We start from the raw sequence: 18,330 nt of genomic DNA on the forward strand, positions 1-18,330 counted from the left end.
ATCACCTGGTTGACCATTTCACTGCATACCAAATTTTCATAGAAAGAGACAAAGACAAAGAATGCCCTGAACATGTCTACTGAAGATAAATGCTAAATAAATCATTCTAGCATGATAGGTAGTGCTTGAAAAGATGTGAATTTGATGATCCCTAATTCGTACCTATGTAGCATACAAGGTAGACAGAACTTTCATCTGTCCCAATTTGGACAATCCCAGTTAATCCTCTACCTTCTCCAGCTGTATTTAAAATGTCTGAGGCCTCTTCTACACAGTTGTACAAAATCCACATTGAACTGGATTATATAGCAGTGTGGACTCAGGTAAACAAGTTCAAAGCAGATATTGTCGATTATCTGCCTTGATATGCTGGGTTATATGGCTGTGTGGAAGGGCCCTCGGTCTCTTTTTTTTTCTTCCTCTTACTTCTTCCTTGTTCTCGTTTTATTTATGCAGCTGCAAACTGAGTTCAAGAGGCAAAAGTAGTTTGCATTCAATTAATTAAACCAAAGAGGAATAGAGGGCAGAATTTTGCCCTTTCCTATAGATTCAGGCTAAAGCAAACTGCTGCAGTCTCTGATAGCTTGTGTGCTCTTCTTCGTGAATATTTGTTTTTTGCTATCTTTATCTCTTTTCGACATTGGTTGACCCCACTTTTCATCTGCAAGATGTCAGAGGATATGTGAAATTTGTACAATCCCTTTGAGAGGAATGTCAGATGTTGTTGGTGGAGATTTGTTTAACATTTCTGAAGGCCCAATTCAATTCGCTATCTTTCATAACTAAATAGAGGTTTCTCATCCAAGACATTTTGTAGGTCTGAACAGAAAGGGTTTTGTCTTCACTAACAGGAAACCTGATGCATTACTTAAGCCAGGGTAATATATTCAGCTGTGCTGTCAAGCCAATCAACGTGTATCTTTTGATCTGTATGGCAACAAATATATGAGTTGTCATTTTGTGCAGGAATGGGACACAAATCTGCCAGAGGTGAGCCCACCCGCCCCTGGAAGAGACTTCTCCACATCCTAAATTCTGCCAAGCCAAGGCTGGGGGATTTCCAATAAATATGTCTAACAAACCCATAAAAAATTCCAACTAGTATGATGACTTAAGTCCTAATGTCAAAACAAAGAACCACATAGACTGAGTCGCATGAATTTTTGGCTGATGCACTGCAAATTAAATCTCTGTAGAACTATTGGTTTTGCTAGCAAGTAAACAAACAAGAATGACCCCCTGAAGTCTATCCAGCAGAAATGCAGAATAAGCTGCCCTGGGATGATAAGAGACACTTGAAAAGATTTACGATTATGTAATAAATTTGGGGCAACATCCTCTCTGTGCTCGATACTACCAGGCCTTTGGACTTCGTTGCCTTATAATTTTCTCTGGTCGTCTGCAGAGAGATACAGTATTTCATAGAACACTTTCTGTTTACAAAGCGAAGGGCCTCTCTTAAGCAACGTTTACTGAAAAAGAGTGCTATTCTGAGGAAATGTGAGTGGGACGGAGCGAGGATCCCTGTAGAGCAAACTTGGCAGGAGTAGAGATCCTGGCTCTGTCTGATATTAAAAGTGAGTCATCAGTTTACCCACACGGCAGGGTTTCTCCCGGGCCTTCTCACAGTGAGCTGCTTGATAGAGGCTCAGAAGATTCAAGCTCAACTCCTATAACTAATAAGAACTATTTGAAAGAATCTCCTTGTGAAAAAAGTGGTTGCTTTGTATATACCCGAATGTTCTCAATACACACAATTGAGAGCGATACAAATCAAATATCCTGTTATCAAAAATTAAACCCCAAAATTATGAATTATGATCCACAGCTCCATTGGGACATACAGCAAGATTGCATTACCTTCTTCATTTGTCCTGTAGTAACTTTTCACGAATTCCCCCTGGAATGTTACCCCACCATGCCTTGGACCTCAGGATGTTCTCTCATAATTATCATAGTCCCTCCACAATACCCTGGGATACACAATGGCCTTGTGCAAGAGCCTCTGGGTCTTTTTCTGTTTCTTTCTGATATGATCTGATTTATTCCTGGGAATGCTTCCTTAACCCTGTCACCAAACTGGACCCCTCTCTGGGGCTCCACTGAAATGGCCAACATCCTAAGCACCCTTTTGTTTCTCAGGGCTGGCACCCACTGTATTGACTGTAGCTAAGATATGAAAACCCATTTCAGCCCATTATCACTTGCCTCACATCATTCCTTGCCAATCTCACCCCTCTCTTGGACAGATCAACAAATTGACACATTTCTGCAAAATAATTCTATTGAATTTCTCACCATGACTGAAACCAACCAGTGATTACTATAGATGGAGCCCCAGACCAACCAGGGGACAGATCCTAGCCAGCCACATTTTTGGACCAATCAGGAGCTAGCATGGCAAGATTTGGAAGAGCTGTCAGCACTATAAATATTTATGTATGTTTGCATTGAGGTAAGTCATCTTGTCTTTGACTATTAATAGAAAAATGAATAATTTCTATGTATTTCAATTTAAAATCTTGCAGATAGGAGCCTAGATTTCCAAAGTGTTGTTCAGGCTAAAAGTGCTGACAAGCCAACGTGAGATATTCAAAAAAGTGAAGACATTTATTTTTAATGCTCCTCAGCATTTCATTGGGAATTATCTTCTAGAAATTTGCCATCCACAAGTCAGTAAATTCACTCTTCCTTAAATTACTGTCTTCAGTTTTTTCACTGGCTGATATTCTGGTAGACCTTTATTACAAAAAGAAGAAGAAGAAAAAACACCTCACAACCTCTGAGGATGCTTGCCATAGATGCAGGCGAAACATCAGGAGAGAATGCCTCTAGAACATGGCCATATAGCCTGAAAAAACCTACAACAACCCAGAAAGAAAAAAAGTCTGCAAATCATGTGCCTCTTGACCCTTCAAGTGTGCACTGAAACAATCACTTCAAATATAAACTGAATTATCTTCCCTCCCTTTCTAACAGCAACACTTCTTAACATTCAGATACTATTAGCCCTTCCAAGTATATTCTCAAAAAGCACTTGCAGAGTTTCAAGAGCCAGAAGATTTCTGCATCTGGAGTTTACACATTTCAGCTCTGTAAATTCCTTGCTCCACAAATGTGAGCTTAGAAAGATCAGCTTACTCGTGTATTCATTCTTTGGTTTCTTTGGGATTTCTCACAAAACTCGTAGACTTTCATGGCTATTTTTAAAATTGAGACGAATAGGCATGCCAGTCTATGGCAACAAAAGCTGTACAAAAAACTTGAATCCTATTATTAGTGAAGTTGTCATTTTAGCAAGTGTAAAGTAAAGGTAAAGGTAAACAAAAGCTGTACCAAAATCTTGACTCCTACTATTAGTGAAGTTGTCATTTTCAGCAAGTGTAAAGGTAAAGGTAATGGTTTCTCCTGACATTAAGTCTAGTTGTGTCTGACTCTGGGGGGTGGCACTCATCTCTATTTTAAGCCAAAGAGCTGGCATTGTCCGTAGACACCTCCAAGATCATGTGGCCAGGATGACTGCATGGAGCGCTATTACTTTCCTGCAAAAGTGGTGCTTATTGATCTCAAATTTGCATGTTTTCAAACTGCTTGGTTGGCAGAAGCTAGGGCTAACAGCAGGAGCTCGCCCCACTTCCTGGATTCAAACTACCAACCTTTCAGTCCGTACGTTCAGCAGCTCAGCCCAGGTGTAGACCCACTGAATCATTGGAACCTATATAGATATTGTCTTACTACGTTTCCACCAAATCAGTCTACAGTGTTGAAGCCAAGCAGACTTATAGTATATTGAATATTAATGCTTTAATCCAAAAGGAAGTACAGCTATAGGTCCTTATTCAATGAGGTTAAGCTAGAGCTTTAGATATTTGTGGAGAAAATGAGATTTTTTAAAAGCTTTTTCAGCAATGGGTTCAAATTACAGGAAGGGAGATTCCACCTGAACATTAGGAATAATTTCCTGACCGTCCAAGTTGTTCAGCAGTGGAACTCTCTACCTTGGAGTATGGTGGAAGCTCCTTCCTTTGAAACTTTCAAATATAGGCTAGATGGCCATCTGTCAGGAGTACTTTGTGCTTTTCCTGCATGGCAGGAGTTGGATTAGATGGCCCATGTTTTCTCTTCCAACTCTATTATTCTATGATTCTATGAAACTTGTGAGACCATTACTCTAGGAATTTCTAGGTCATCCAGTATACTCTATGGTCAAATTCCAGCAGATGTTTGACCATATAATTGCATTAAAGATAATATTTTTTAAAATCTATGAATGATCTTCTGAAGTCAAACATGCAAATTTGTAGGGCCAACTGTATCTCCACATGAATCAAGGTCTGTGAGCTTATATTACACAATGCCAACACTATAATTCCATTATAATTGCGATGGTTGCATCATTTGGTATCCTGGGGCTTGTAGTTTGTGGTGAGGTCCTGGTGTTCTCTGGCTGAATACCTTTTGACATCTAAATACTCTCACTAAACAACATACGTCAGGAATATTGCATATGTATAAAGATAATGCAATTAATTAAATTGAGGGTGGGCTTGGAAATGTGTGTGTGTGAATGTGTCTTCAAGTCACCTGTCAATTTCTGATGACTCCATGCATTCCATGAAGTTTTTTTAGACAAGGAATACCTCTGAAGTGGTTTGCCATTACTTTCCTTTGAAAGATAGCCTACAACAGCATTGGAAATGTAACAAAATTCTTTTAATGGGTACTTTTCTTTGAACCTTAACCAAAGGTACTCTAACTAGAAGTCAAGATATGAATATTTTAATAAGTTTAATTATACTTTGTACAAGTGCCCCATGAAACAATTCCAAATTTAGAGGTAGGGTCATATAGAGCTTCATTTGATGGGTGTAACTAAAGCAGATTGTAAACAGAGTAAAGGAAAACAAAACTGCCAAACAAACTAACCTAAATGCCAGGCTGTGATGGGAGAAAAACCAGAGCCATGTCTAAACTGGCATTTCTGTTTTCTTACAAAGAGGAATATAAGGTCACTGTTTTTTTCTTTTTCTTTTTTCAATGAAAAAGTACAAACAGATGGGTAACCACTTTAACAGCCCCCAAATATGTTTCCTCTGAACCACACAAGTACATGTTATCAAAGAAATTTATTATTTCCCTTTCTCTTTATTCAAAATAGTGTTGCATATTTGTACAAGGGGGTGGCAGTACAAATCATAGAACAATCCTAAGTATTATGGGAAGGTTTCTATTTAAAACAACAGCAATACTTCCTTCAAAATTTATCAAGTATTAAATTATATTCTTCCGTCCTGTAAAAGAAATATATCTTTGGACCAAATTGAATGTGACAAGGCAGTCATGTGTCTACCCTGTGGACTCATAAACCAAGGGTTGAAAGGTCTATGGGAGAAGAAAGGGTTAAACAAAAAAGGAGCATGTGGTTAAGGGAAACCTCAAATTCCTTCACTGGACCACTTTCTTTTGCTTTTCTTGATGGGCCCCGCTACTGAAGTCCTATATAACTGGTTGTTGTTGTTGTTGTTGTTTGACTTCAAGTCATTTCTGACTTATGGAGACCCTTAGATGAATCACAGGGTTTTCTGGGGCTGAGAATATCTGACTTTCTCAAGTCACTCAGTGGGTTTCCAGCAGAGAATTGAATCTTGATCTCAAGATTCAAGGGGTGCATTACACTGTATACTATACAGTTTGACACCACTTTAACTGTAATGGTTCGATACTATGGAATTTATTTATTTATTTATTTCCGTCACTTTTACCCCGCCCTTCTCACCCCCAGGGGAATCATGGGAGCCAGGCATGTAGCCAGGGGGCAGGGGCTTGAGGGGCTTTAGCCCCCCCTGAAATTTTCAAGGTGGTCTGCGAGAAGGCCTTACTGGTACATTATTTAAACTGTTATGTTTATTCATATCATGATCTGATCACCATGCTCAATATATCCCATATGCATGGGGGTATTGGGATAATGATACAAAAGGTTTGCTAGGGTATATCCTCTCTCACTCAGACTCACCCCCCCCCCCCTCCCCGGAATCAAAATCCTGGCTACGGGCCTGATGGGAGCTATAGGTTAATGAAGGATTTAGCCTTCTCTGCCAAAGTGCACTGGTGCCTCACCCAACTACAAATCCTAAGATTCCATATTATTACTTCCATAGTGTAGATGCACCCACAGTCCAATGCTCAAACAAACACACCATATTGACTAACAGTGTAACAGCTGTGGAGTGAAAGATCCCACCAATGTACCTATGTTGGATTTCAAGATGTGAGTGGATTAAAGTATCTGTTAGTGGCCGGAACAACAACACAACATCTACAAAATTGTGTGGGAGTCAGTAATTTTCATGAAGGTCGGGCACAAAGCTAAAACTGGCTAAAATCTCTGACATGGGGAACCAGGGATTCCTTCTTGTGTAAACTTTAAAAGGGTACAGTAATGTATGCATAAATGTTGCAAGTGGACCATGGGCTGCTGCTTATCCTTTGACAAAACTGAACATAAAGCTTAGGTCCTTCTTGGTGATGCCCACCTGGTTTTGGGGCTCCCTTCTAAGGGAGTTTAAAGTGACCCCTCTCTATTAGTCTTCCACCGTTATACAAATATATTTTATTTAGGGTTTAAATGGTAGGTACTGTACATTGAAAATCAACATGCTTTAAAATGGCTTTTAGTTCAGTTGTGTTTACTGTTATTGTGTGTTTAATTGTATTTTAGCATTACAACTTTTTGTGAGTTCTTTTTAAAATCTTGCCATGAGTTATGCTACATTTGTGAGAAAAGGATAAATAAATATGTAAAAAATCTTTCACTTTATTCCAGGATCTAAACTCCTTATTAAATTGAAGAAGCCTTCCTTGCATGAATATCACTGTTGGATGAATTTTTCCATAGAGTTATGAGGGATTATATTTTAGTATCTTTTAAAAGAAAACATGATAAATATTTCCTTTTTTTCCTTTTCATCCTGATCATTGTAGGTGATGTTGTCCTCCAAACAATGAAAATAAATGCCCCTTTAATTTCTATAACAATTTCACAAATCATTTTAAAAGTAATTACTAGTTTAAATCCAAAATTATGAATGCACTGGCTGATCCATTTCACATTCCTAGTTTTTTTTTTTGAGCAAAGAACAATGCCACATTATCCTTCTGCCACATTGCAGGAATCGTATATAGTAACTTCTTTGTCTGCTGACTTTGCATGGTTAAGTTATCTTCTGCAGGGTGCTTCTGCACATATTTTACAAGCCAAGAGCTAAGATGTGTCTTAATTAATTGAATCTGGCTCACCCGGGGTCCTCCACCAAGCTTTCCAGACCTGCAACGCTTTGAACCTTCAACATGAAAGGCAGAGGTATTTATTGGAATCTGCAGTGGGCAATACCTCGCTGCTCATCTGAAAGTATTGCTTGTATTTCACTTCATAAAATAATGAACCTCAGAGCTGTCTTTTGTGAACTAGGCTGGCAGACTTGTCTAATTTTAGTGGTAAAGGTAATAAAAGTTAAGTATTCCAGCAGTGGGACTATGTCTATGGTTACCCTCAAAAGGTTTGCTTCTGTCTTGCCCAATACGTTAGAATATAATAATATCAAAGGCCCAACATGCAACAAGACCTAGTTCTAACAGCATTTGGTATGAAAAACGTCAGCTATTTCTTTCAAATTTAGAAAGAAAAGCCTCTTATTGTGTTAGGAATCATGTATAAATGGAAATGATTTCTCCAGGAGTTACTAGACTTTTTTGTACTTTTTTTTAAAAAAAATCCCACTTGTTTTCCTTTTATCTTTCTTTCTGTGGTTTTCTTCATCCTAGTCTTTTAAATCTTTGGGGTACATTTATCAGAAACATATTTTTGTTTTGTTTGAAAATGCAGCTTCTTTGTTTTTTCTTTTAAGCACTAAAGTTTCACAACAAAACAATAAAAACTCTACAGAAACAGTTTTTTTCCAGACTATTTCTTGTCACTTAGGATGAGATAACCCTTTGCTTATTTGTGCCCCCCCCCCCTTGCTTTTTTTAGTTCTATTATATATTTGTTGGCTCATTATAATCTGGACACTTTGTGAGAACTTGGAAACAAAGACATTTTGACATCTTGGCAGATACTAAGATGATGATGAGTCCCTTAAGAAAAACATGGAAAGTAGAATTATCATCCTTGTTTGTATATTCACATGCTTGACACAGCGAACAATAATGAATAAAAAGTCTTTCTTATAATTATATTAACAAGTAATCATTCATATTTATTGCTTACACAACACTTCTCAGCATCAATATGAAAATTCACAGCAACAAATGCATTTAACTTTGTGGTAAGTGGTCAGTGTAGATGTGCATAACAACAACAAAGTGCAATCTGCACCTCAATGGAATAATACTCCACAAGAGCTTTGTAAATTAGGGCACTTCCAAACAGCATCAAAGTGTGAGTCAGGCAAAAAAAAAAATCCCTTGTGTTTTCCATGACTGCAGGGAAAGACAATCATGCAAATGTGCACTTTTTTTGGATAGAATCGGGTTTTAAGTGTACCTTTTAAACACGCGCTTTTCAGCTGTTAACCCAATTTTGCCTACATTTTACTGAAACACCATTAACTACCCAGTTACTTCCGGGTGGTTAATCTCAGTTACTTCTGGGTTTTACTGCATGTGTAGAAGAACCGTTAGTCTGTGACCTGCTGTCTGCATCAGCTGAAGATCATGCAGAAATTTTATAATGACATTAGATGCTTCCATACTATAGAATTATTGCAGTTCAATACTTGCAGTTGGTGAGGCATCGATATTCTTTGGCAGAGAAGGCTAAAAACTTTGTAAAACTACAACTCCCATTATTCCATAGCATTGAGCCATGGCAGTTAAAGTGGTGTTGCGCTACATTAATTCTACAGATTAGATGCACTGTGAGATGCGTTTATTCTGTAGTACCCTTCTGTAATACTACTTAGGCATTTTTGACTAATGATCTTATTTTGGTGGCTTCCATATCTTTTGGACTCTTAACACCTAGGATTCCAGACCTAGCTGGACCTAGTCTCTACAACAGCCCCCAAAGCCCACACTTTCCATGTGGGGTGTCTAGATGCCCTCTCAATACCTTCCGGGAGGGCACTCAGACACCCACCCCCTTCAAAAATACTTTAAAAAATAAACTAACTTACCCAGCCACCATTAAACTTCTGCAGGAGCTCTCCTGATGCATCATTTCTACATGCCAGGAGAACTCCAGCAGCAGTTTAATGGTGGTCGGGTAAGTTATTTTATTTTTAAGTGTATTTGGGGGGGGGGGGCTTTGGGAAGAGGGCTGATTCAGCCAGGAAAATCCAAGAGGGTTGTGTGGAATGACCACTTGGTAGTTCCAGGACTATTGAGTCCTCTCAGGGCCCATATTGCATTAGACCTGGATCTTTCAGGAAGACTTGGGTCTAATACAGTATCAGATTAATTCAGGACAAAGGTCGGTTTGCCTGCTTTGTCTCAAATTAATTAAATTTTATTGGATTAGTCATTTGGTAAAACTGTGGAATCTCTCACATTATGGGCTCAGTGTGGAATGGCCCCAAATCTTCTGGAGGACAGGAACTAAGAAAAGCTATTACATTGACTCTATAAGAGCCATGATTTTTTATATATGCTAAGAGATGATAAAATGTAATGCATTAATTCTAAGCATCCAACGATAATCATAAACTTACAATTACTTTCAAGTAAGGAGGGAATATTAAAATGCATGATATATCAGTAACACAGAGAGTTTGGATGCAAAACCAATCACACACATGGTCTTACAGCCCAGAAAAATCACAGCGACCCAATAATACTTTGGTTACATTTCTGCAAAATCACAACTCCGTTTTTGTCTTATTTTTTTATTGAGAGATTTTTGCTTATTTTTCTGCATAAAAAATTAGGCACACTTTCCATACACATTGTTCAAATGCGCTATCTTGCCTTATGTTTTCCTTAATGTACAGGCTTTATAAAAATTTTCCCCATTGTTTTGGTCTTGGCAAATGATGTTATGTTTTGTCCATATTTTTCAGTTGTATGCATCTTAGCCATTTGAACCTTTAAAATGTGTTTATGGCTCTTAGTGTATTCCATGGGCCTTGCAAACCTATGGACCTCTGAGTGAAGGCATGCTTTGTCTCACAATAATATTCAGAATATTTCCACATTACACTGCCATGACTATGCTTCAACCGCCACATTCTTATGAATCCTGGGATTTGTAGTTTAGTGAACTACTTAGAACTGACAGTTAGAAAGCTCTAGTGCTACAATTCAGGGGATTCTACTAGATAATGTGAAGTACTTTGGAAATATACAAATCTGAGAAAATAGGATGGAGTCATGGGGGTTCAAATGGTACCATTCTGCTATAATTGTGCAGTGGATACAATCTCAAAAGGTATGAAGTGAATACTTCAATAAGCTCATGTCTACCCCATCTCTGCAGACTTCCAAGAGTAGAATGAAAGTTTGAAGCCTAGATTAAAAATTCCACCAAACAAGTTGAGGTTTCAGAAGGAAACCACTGACACCTACTCATTTCAGAGAACTAAAAGATTCTTATAAAACAGACTGGTGTATCCATGATGTTTATTATCAGCATCAAGTTGGAAGTTCAATATGTGGCTGAGGTCACCATCAGTTTGATGGCTCAGCAACATTGCTGTTTCTTCCTGACCCAAGATTTCTTTGGTAGCTATTTTAAAGCAGCCCTCTTGCTTTACTGCTAGGAAGAGAGCAAGCCACCTGCAGAAACTGTCCACATCAATTAACCCACAGCACTCAAATATGTCAGCATCTCTGTACCCTTGGTGTGGCTAAAGCAGCTGAGTGAGGTCAAGTAGAAAAAGTTGGCAGCCTAGTTATGAATACTGTGGATTGGGCACAGGCAACGGCTGGCATTTCTAAACTCAGTAGAAGATTTCACTACAGCCATGGGCCAACCAGAGATGATGAAGCCAGCATTTTCCAAGGCTGAAACTCTCAGAGTTCCCAGGAAGCTGTAACCAACCCATTTCATATCTGAAAAGGCTGCACTTGTATTGTACTTCCCCAGACAGAATAGCCGCAAACTCAGAAGCAAACATGAAGTGCCCCATCATAGAAATAACTTGCTATCAATGAGGTTTGCAGCTACCAGTGTTGCTTTACTATAACGGTACCTCTTTCTCTCCCAAACCACTTTTCACACTTATCTTGTCCCATATATTTGGACTAGTGAGAAATCATTCAACCCTAGGGCTGGCATAATAGGGTGATCGCATCTTCCCCTATGAGACAGCGTGAGCTCTAAGATCTTCCAGGGAGGCCCTTCTCTCGCTTCCACCTCCATTTCAAGCATGGTTGGTGGGGACGAGGTAAAGGGCCTTCTCAGTGGTGGCCCCCTGGCTCTGGAACTCTCTCCCTAGGGAGATGAGAACGGCACCTACCCTGTCCACTTTTCGCAAGGACCTAAAACGTGGCCCCTATCTGTAATTTTCTAACAGCTCCTGCACTTTAATTCTGTCCCCTGCCCCAAATTTCTGGCATTCCAATGCCAAATGATATTATTTTTCCAGCCCTAGCTTTCATTGGATTTTGCACTTTTCCTTTATCCCTTTCCTGAAACTATTGCACAAACTCTTAGCCCCCCGAGCTCAGTATTTATTACTACTCAGGCTAGGGATTGCTTTTATGATGTTTTGTTGTGCTACTGTGATGTGTTTTTTTATTTTTTTATTTTTTATTTTTATTTTTATTTTATTTTATTGTGTCATGTTTTACTCTGTGTTTTCCGGGCTTGCCCCTATGTAAGCCACCCCAAGTTCCTTCAGGGAGATGGAGGCAGGATATAAAAAATAAAGTTAATAGTAGTAGTAGTAGTACTAGTAGTACTAGTAGTAATAGCAGTACACACTGTAGAAGTCTTCTGTAGCAGTGTATCAGTCATTACCCACAAATGCCCATGATTGGTGGAGAAATGAAATCTCATGGTCATCTAAAAATTAACTCCTAATGAAGTGTGGAAGTTTTTCTCTTTTTCCTTTGGCAGTTGGACTATAGGAGCAGTGGCATACATAATTTACTGCTGTCCTATTGCCAAACCATGCTTAATAAACACCAATAAGCTTTAGAAGTACGTACTCTTGTTGATTTATTCCTAGCATTTCACAAACAACTTCAACACAACCTCCACTTCCTCCCCCAGCTCTCTCTCATCCCTTCCTTTTATACTCTCCACCCTCCTGGTCCCACAACAGCTTGCCCTCAAGGTGCTTTCAGCATCCCCGTCTGAATATCTCCCTGGAGTTAAAGAGGCAGTGCACTCAACATCTCTTACATGGAGATATTGTCTGTTGTCCCCATGACTGTTAATTTAGGACTTTATCACACAATAGACTTGTTGTATGATTGCGTCAGTAGTTCCATGCTTGATCTTTCCTTATCACAAGATGTCATTACTTTCCCATTGTTGCATTGCATTTCCATCATTATTGGATCACATCTTGAGACTAGGGCACCAATATCACAGCTGCTGAACTGTTATTTCTGGTGTGAATGCTTGTTCTGTTGCAATTCTAATATTATATCTAATGTTAGAAGCGCAACCTGGAACAGGACTATTTTTCAAGGCCACTAAACACACATGTGTACTGACTCTCATTTCCCTTTGTAAAATATTTTTGCCTTGAACATGATCTTCTGAAGTACCTCTCTTATCCCTGAAAAAAATCCAGCCTTTGAAACACACGATCCTCAGCTTGGTATTGTGCCATGCATATGAAATTATTTTTACTCCTTGTTAATGAATGTAACATTGGCATATATGTATCACTTGTTTAAAGTGTTCTTGTCTTTTTTTTCTTTTTTCTTTAAATGGGATCAGATGCCAGTGCACAAGAATATCTTGAGTTGAACTGGATAGGATTACCAATGGTTTAACAGTGCAATCCTATACATCTTTTACTCAGAATTAAGCCTCACTGAGATAAAATAGATTTTTAGGATGCTTATAGGTTGAGGGATCCTGCCAGATGACAATTAGAAGAAATTGCAGCTATTACATCCCTCCCTTCTTCACACATCATTTTGGTAAGAAATTAAAATGGAAAACCACAGTGTCTCACTTTGGGCCATGAACAAGGCAGGATGACAACACAATAAAAAACCTTAATCTAGAAGTACTCTTTCCTTCCATCTAAATGAATATAGAATATCAACCATAAAAGAGGCATTTTCCATAATGACATTTAATCTTATTTTTTTTTGCATCTCCTTCTTTTCTTGTCTACAGTTTTTATTCTGTAAAGTACTTTTCCTTACCCTTTCCCACAATTAATTTGATGTTCTCTCACACCACATTCCTTTCTACATCTTTTCTCTCAATATGAGAGAAAGTTAGAGAGCCACATGGATTGTGAGAAAAAACTAGAATCCCACCCTTGGGCCAGGGAGGCCTTCAAGTTCAAATAAATGCCCATACAACATTAAATTTTCCTGGGTGGCCTTGGGCTGCCCTCTTCTCTCAACTCAACAGAGAAAATGTGAAAGGAAATGTGGAGGAGAGTGGGGAAGAAACTCCATTATTGCACTGGACATCTTGAAGGATGCCAAGGGAGTAAAAGAAATTATATGTTTGAATTGAAAAAGGAATATAATAATATTATATTATATTATTAATAATGCCTGCTCTGTTTGGCACAAATCTGCCCATGCGAAGGAGGTGAACATGGCATTGAATGAAACATGCAGAATAAACACAGGATGTCTTAACGTACACCTGTTGATAAACTCTACAAGCTAGCTGGCATTGCCTCCGCTGATGTGAGATGGGAAGTTGCTGCCAACTGTGAGAGAAATAAGGTTTAATACTGTAAAAGCCATTGGGAGACCCATCTGCAAGGATGATGTCAGAACATACGGGGAACTACTTATCAGGTCCAATGGCCAATGGGCACTGAGGGGAAAAGACGAATTGGGTATTAAAGATTGGTTCCGATATCATCAATTATACGATAGATTCAAAAAAGACGAGAAGAGGGGATTTGCTTCCAAAAAATCAGATCTGGAAACTATATTAGATAAAGGGGGAAAAGGATTAATAGCCAGATTATACAAATATATTCTACACTATAATTTGGAAGATAATCGTGTTAAAACCCCCATGATCTCATGGGCAAAAGATTTAGGGAGAATCATAGATTTTGACATCTGGGAAAACCTGTGGAACAATGGATTTAAATTTACAGTGGCAGCTTCAATTAGAGATAATGTATATAAAATGTTCTACAGATGCTACATAACTCCAGCCCTCCTAGCCAAAATGGACAATTCACAAACAGGATCCTGTTGGAGGTGCAAAAGAAAGAAAGGGACTTTCTTTCACGTATGGTGGTCGTGCGAACTGGTGCAGATCTATTGGAAAAGAATAATAAAGGAAACAAATAAAATGATTTACAACAAAGTAAAAAAGAACCCAGGGATGTGCCTATTAGGGATATTCAGAGACAGCTTAGAACAGCCAGAGAAAGAAATCTGCTTGTACAGCTTTGTGGCTGCACGCATTACAATCGTTGTCTTCTCTAAGCTTTCATCTCATTATGTGGCCAAAGTACTTCATCTTGGCCTCTACTATCCTTTCCTCCAATGAGCAGTCGGGCTTTATTTCCTGAAGTGTGGACTGGTTGGATCTTTTCGCGGTCCAAGGCACTCTCAGAACTTTCCTCCAGCACCACAGTTCAAAAGCATCTACCTTTCTTCGCTTAGCCTTCCCTAAGGTCCAGCTCTCACATCCATAGGTGACTATGGAGTATAACATTGCTTTTACTATGTGGATCTTCATTGCCAGTGTGATGTCTCTACTCTTCACTATTTTATCGAGATTGGACATTGCTCTCCTCCCAAGAAGTAAGCGTCTCCTGATTTCCTGGCTGCAGTCTGCGTCTGCAGTAATCTTTGTACCTAGAAATACAAAGTCTGTCACTGCCTCCACGTTCTCTCCATTTCCCAGTTGTCAATCATTCTTGTTGCCATAATTTGTTTTGTTTTTTTTAATGTTTAGCTGCAACCCAGCTTTTGCACTTTCTTCATTCACCTTGATTAGAAGGCTCCTCAGCTTCTCCTCGTTTTTGGCCATCAGAGTGGTATCATCTGCATATCTAAGGTTGTTAATGTTTTTTCCAGCAATTTTTACCCCAGCCTTGCATTTGTCAAGTCCCGCACATCGCATGATGTGTTCTGCATACAAGTTGAATAGGTTGAGTGAGAGTACAACCCTGCTGTATGCCTTTCCCAATCTTGAACCAGTCTGTTCTTCCATGGTCAGTTCTTACTGTTACAAGGAGGAATGTTCAAGGATGGCATTTCTCAATTTCAAACTGCACCACTGCTGCCCACAGTAGCTGTGTGTTTCAAATAACTTATCTAATCCCAGATGGAGATATTTTACTACTTGAAATGGGGCACGAAACCTGTTTCCCTCTTTCCAGCCCACCCGGTAAGTCAGCATTCATGAAAAACCAAAAAAGTTATTTTAGGCAGAAAATCCCAACACCACTCCTCATTCCTGGCAGTAAAAGCACTACAGCTACTACAATTATATCAACAATAATTTGATACCCTTTCGTGACATCTAACATTTTCTGCCTCACTCTGTCTGGTGAAAAGGTCGAACCAGCACGAGATCTGTCTAATCCCAAACCTGGTTGAACGGTTTTTGGGAGATGAAGTTCTAAATGTTACTTCTCCAAGCTGGGGCCTGGACACTAAATTATGATATCATAATGCTGCAAATATATAAGTTGATTGACATGGTTAGGCCATTCATTTATATTTGCATAGAAATTAGTTTGCCAGTGGCCCACATTATGTCTATTTCTGCCTTTAATTATGATCGGTTCCATATCATTGCCTCCATAGGACTAATGTAGAATATCATTTATTGAGCTCCAGTAATTACATGTCTATGGTAGGGTTGCCATGAATTGGATCAATCCTGAAGGCTCGCAACAAGAAGAAGGCCTCTTCCATACAGCTGTATAAAATCCACATTGAACTGGTTATATGGCAGTGTGGATTCAGATATCCCAGTTCAAAGCAGATATTGTGGATTATCTGCCTTGATATTCTGGGTTATATGTCTGTGTGGAAGGATCCTAAGTGGCAGACTGATGCTGAAGGATTGATGATAGTTTTACCATTGCATAAGCAAATTCCAAGAGGAAAATAATCCAGGTTATTATTTCTTTCAAAGATGAAGGCTAGAGGGCGCTCTATTTCTTTTGTGAAACTGATGCAATTCGGTTTTAGGTGTGCAAAATGTAAAAAGGGAAGATAACAGCAAATCTCTTTTCATATGATGTTTCACAGCTGAGATGATGCCAGAAAACAGGCCAAGTACTGCCTGCATACAGTGCCAGAATGGCCATATGTGAATGTGTGGTACTCAGGTTGCAGATCTTCAATAAAATCTACATGGTTTACATACCACTTCTCTTGTATTTGATTGTTTTGACACTACAAAAGACTTTGACTCTCCACAACTGATTTTCCAAATGGATGTTGTGGAGGAGAAAGATAGTTGACAACGTTTCTTAAAATAATACCACAGCCTTGCACATCTTCCACGTAGCATGTTTAGGTCAAACCCAGAAACTCTGTAGCATCTGTAACTTGTAAGATGTTTCAAATCTAACTTTCAAATGCAAGAAAATATTACTTTTGTTTAAAAAAACTTTAATGTTTTGAAAAAAACAAGATGATATTCCTCCAACAAAGCATTATGCACCTGCTGATTCAAAACTGAGATAGAAAAACACACAGCCTGCATTTTGCAGGTGATGAAGACCAGTTCTTTTGGACCCTGATGGACTGGGATGTGTGTTGCTAAAATGTGATGGCATGATGGCATCCATAGAAAAACACCTTCTTTAGAACAAGGTGCCTGTTGCTGTGCATCTTGTTTCCAGGTAAATTGCTGTACAATAGTCTCGCTTATCCAACATATACTGGCCAGCGGAACATTGGATCACCAAAAATGTTGGATAATAAGGAAGGATTAAGGAAAATACTATTAAACATCAAATTATGTTATGATTTTACAATTTAAGCACCAAAATCTCACGTTTTACAACAAATTGTCAGAAAAAGCAGTTCAATAAACGGTAACGTCTTGTAGTAATACTGTATTTGCAAATTTAGCACCAAAACATCACAATGTATCAAAACAGCTGTGGATCCAGGCGGGAGGCAGACTGCATTGGATAATACGGAATGTTGGATGTGCGAAGATTGGATAAGTGAGACTCTACTGTATTTTGAACTGTAAGTGCCACTCTTCTGCATTTCTGTCCCCAAATTTTGGTGCTTAGCAGTAGTAAGGGAAAACATAATGCAGGCAGGTTGTTGGGTGGGGAGGAATTCTACTCACAAGAGTCATTAAAGGGATGGTTTTTGCCAACATTCTGTCAGGTCAGCTACTTGACAGGCACCACCTTCTTCTTTATTCATTTACCTAAGATTTTTGGACTCCAGACTTGTACTCAAGTATATGCAAATCAAATAGTCATTTGCATCAAGCCAATTATTGCTGAAATTATAATAAAATAATTGTTACAATGAGACATATCATTAGACATGACTAGCATATAAGAATTGTTGATGTTGTGTGCCTTCAAGTTGTTTCCGACTCATGGCAATTTTAAAGTTTTCTTATGCCAACCAATTTTCTGAGGCTGCGGGTGTGGGTTTTCATAGGGATTTGAACTCTTGGATTGCATCTACACAAGCTGTAAAATCCAGAATGTTGTGGGTTAAAAAGAGGGGTGGCTAAAAACACACAGCTCTAATGTTTGCTGCAATGCACATCCACATGGAAAACGCATGTTAAAAAAATCAGGAGAAAGTCTGAAATCAGCAATTAAATATGCTGCAGCGGATCAGTATATGGACACTGCAGAGCAAAAACTTGGGTGGAACATATGCAGCATTCATGTAAACAATACCACTTCTGGAAAATTTGGATAAAGAAATTGGATGTGGCACTTTCAGAAACAAAAACAAACACCTTTTCCCTCCCTTGAGAATAAATCACTTTTCCCTTTTTGTTTTTGAGTGGGAAGATGAGCTACATTGCTGCTTCTCAACTGATGATCACTGCAGTTCAGCACATTACCCAAAATGGAGTAAGAAAAAAATTGTTCTGTTGGATTGCTTTGGCACGAGGGGAGCTTTGTGGATGCCAAAGGAGCTTTTTCATGTTTCCCAAGGCATGTGTGAAACCTCTCCGGAGTGGATCCGAATTATATGGCTGTGTAGAAGCAGCCT

Source organism: Anolis sagrei, chromosome 6, assembly GCF_037176765.1.
Source record: "Anolis sagrei isolate rAnoSag1 chromosome 6, rAnoSag1.mat, whole genome shotgun sequence".
NCBI lineage: Eukaryota > Metazoa > Chordata > Lepidosauria > Squamata > Dactyloidae > Anolis > Anolis sagrei.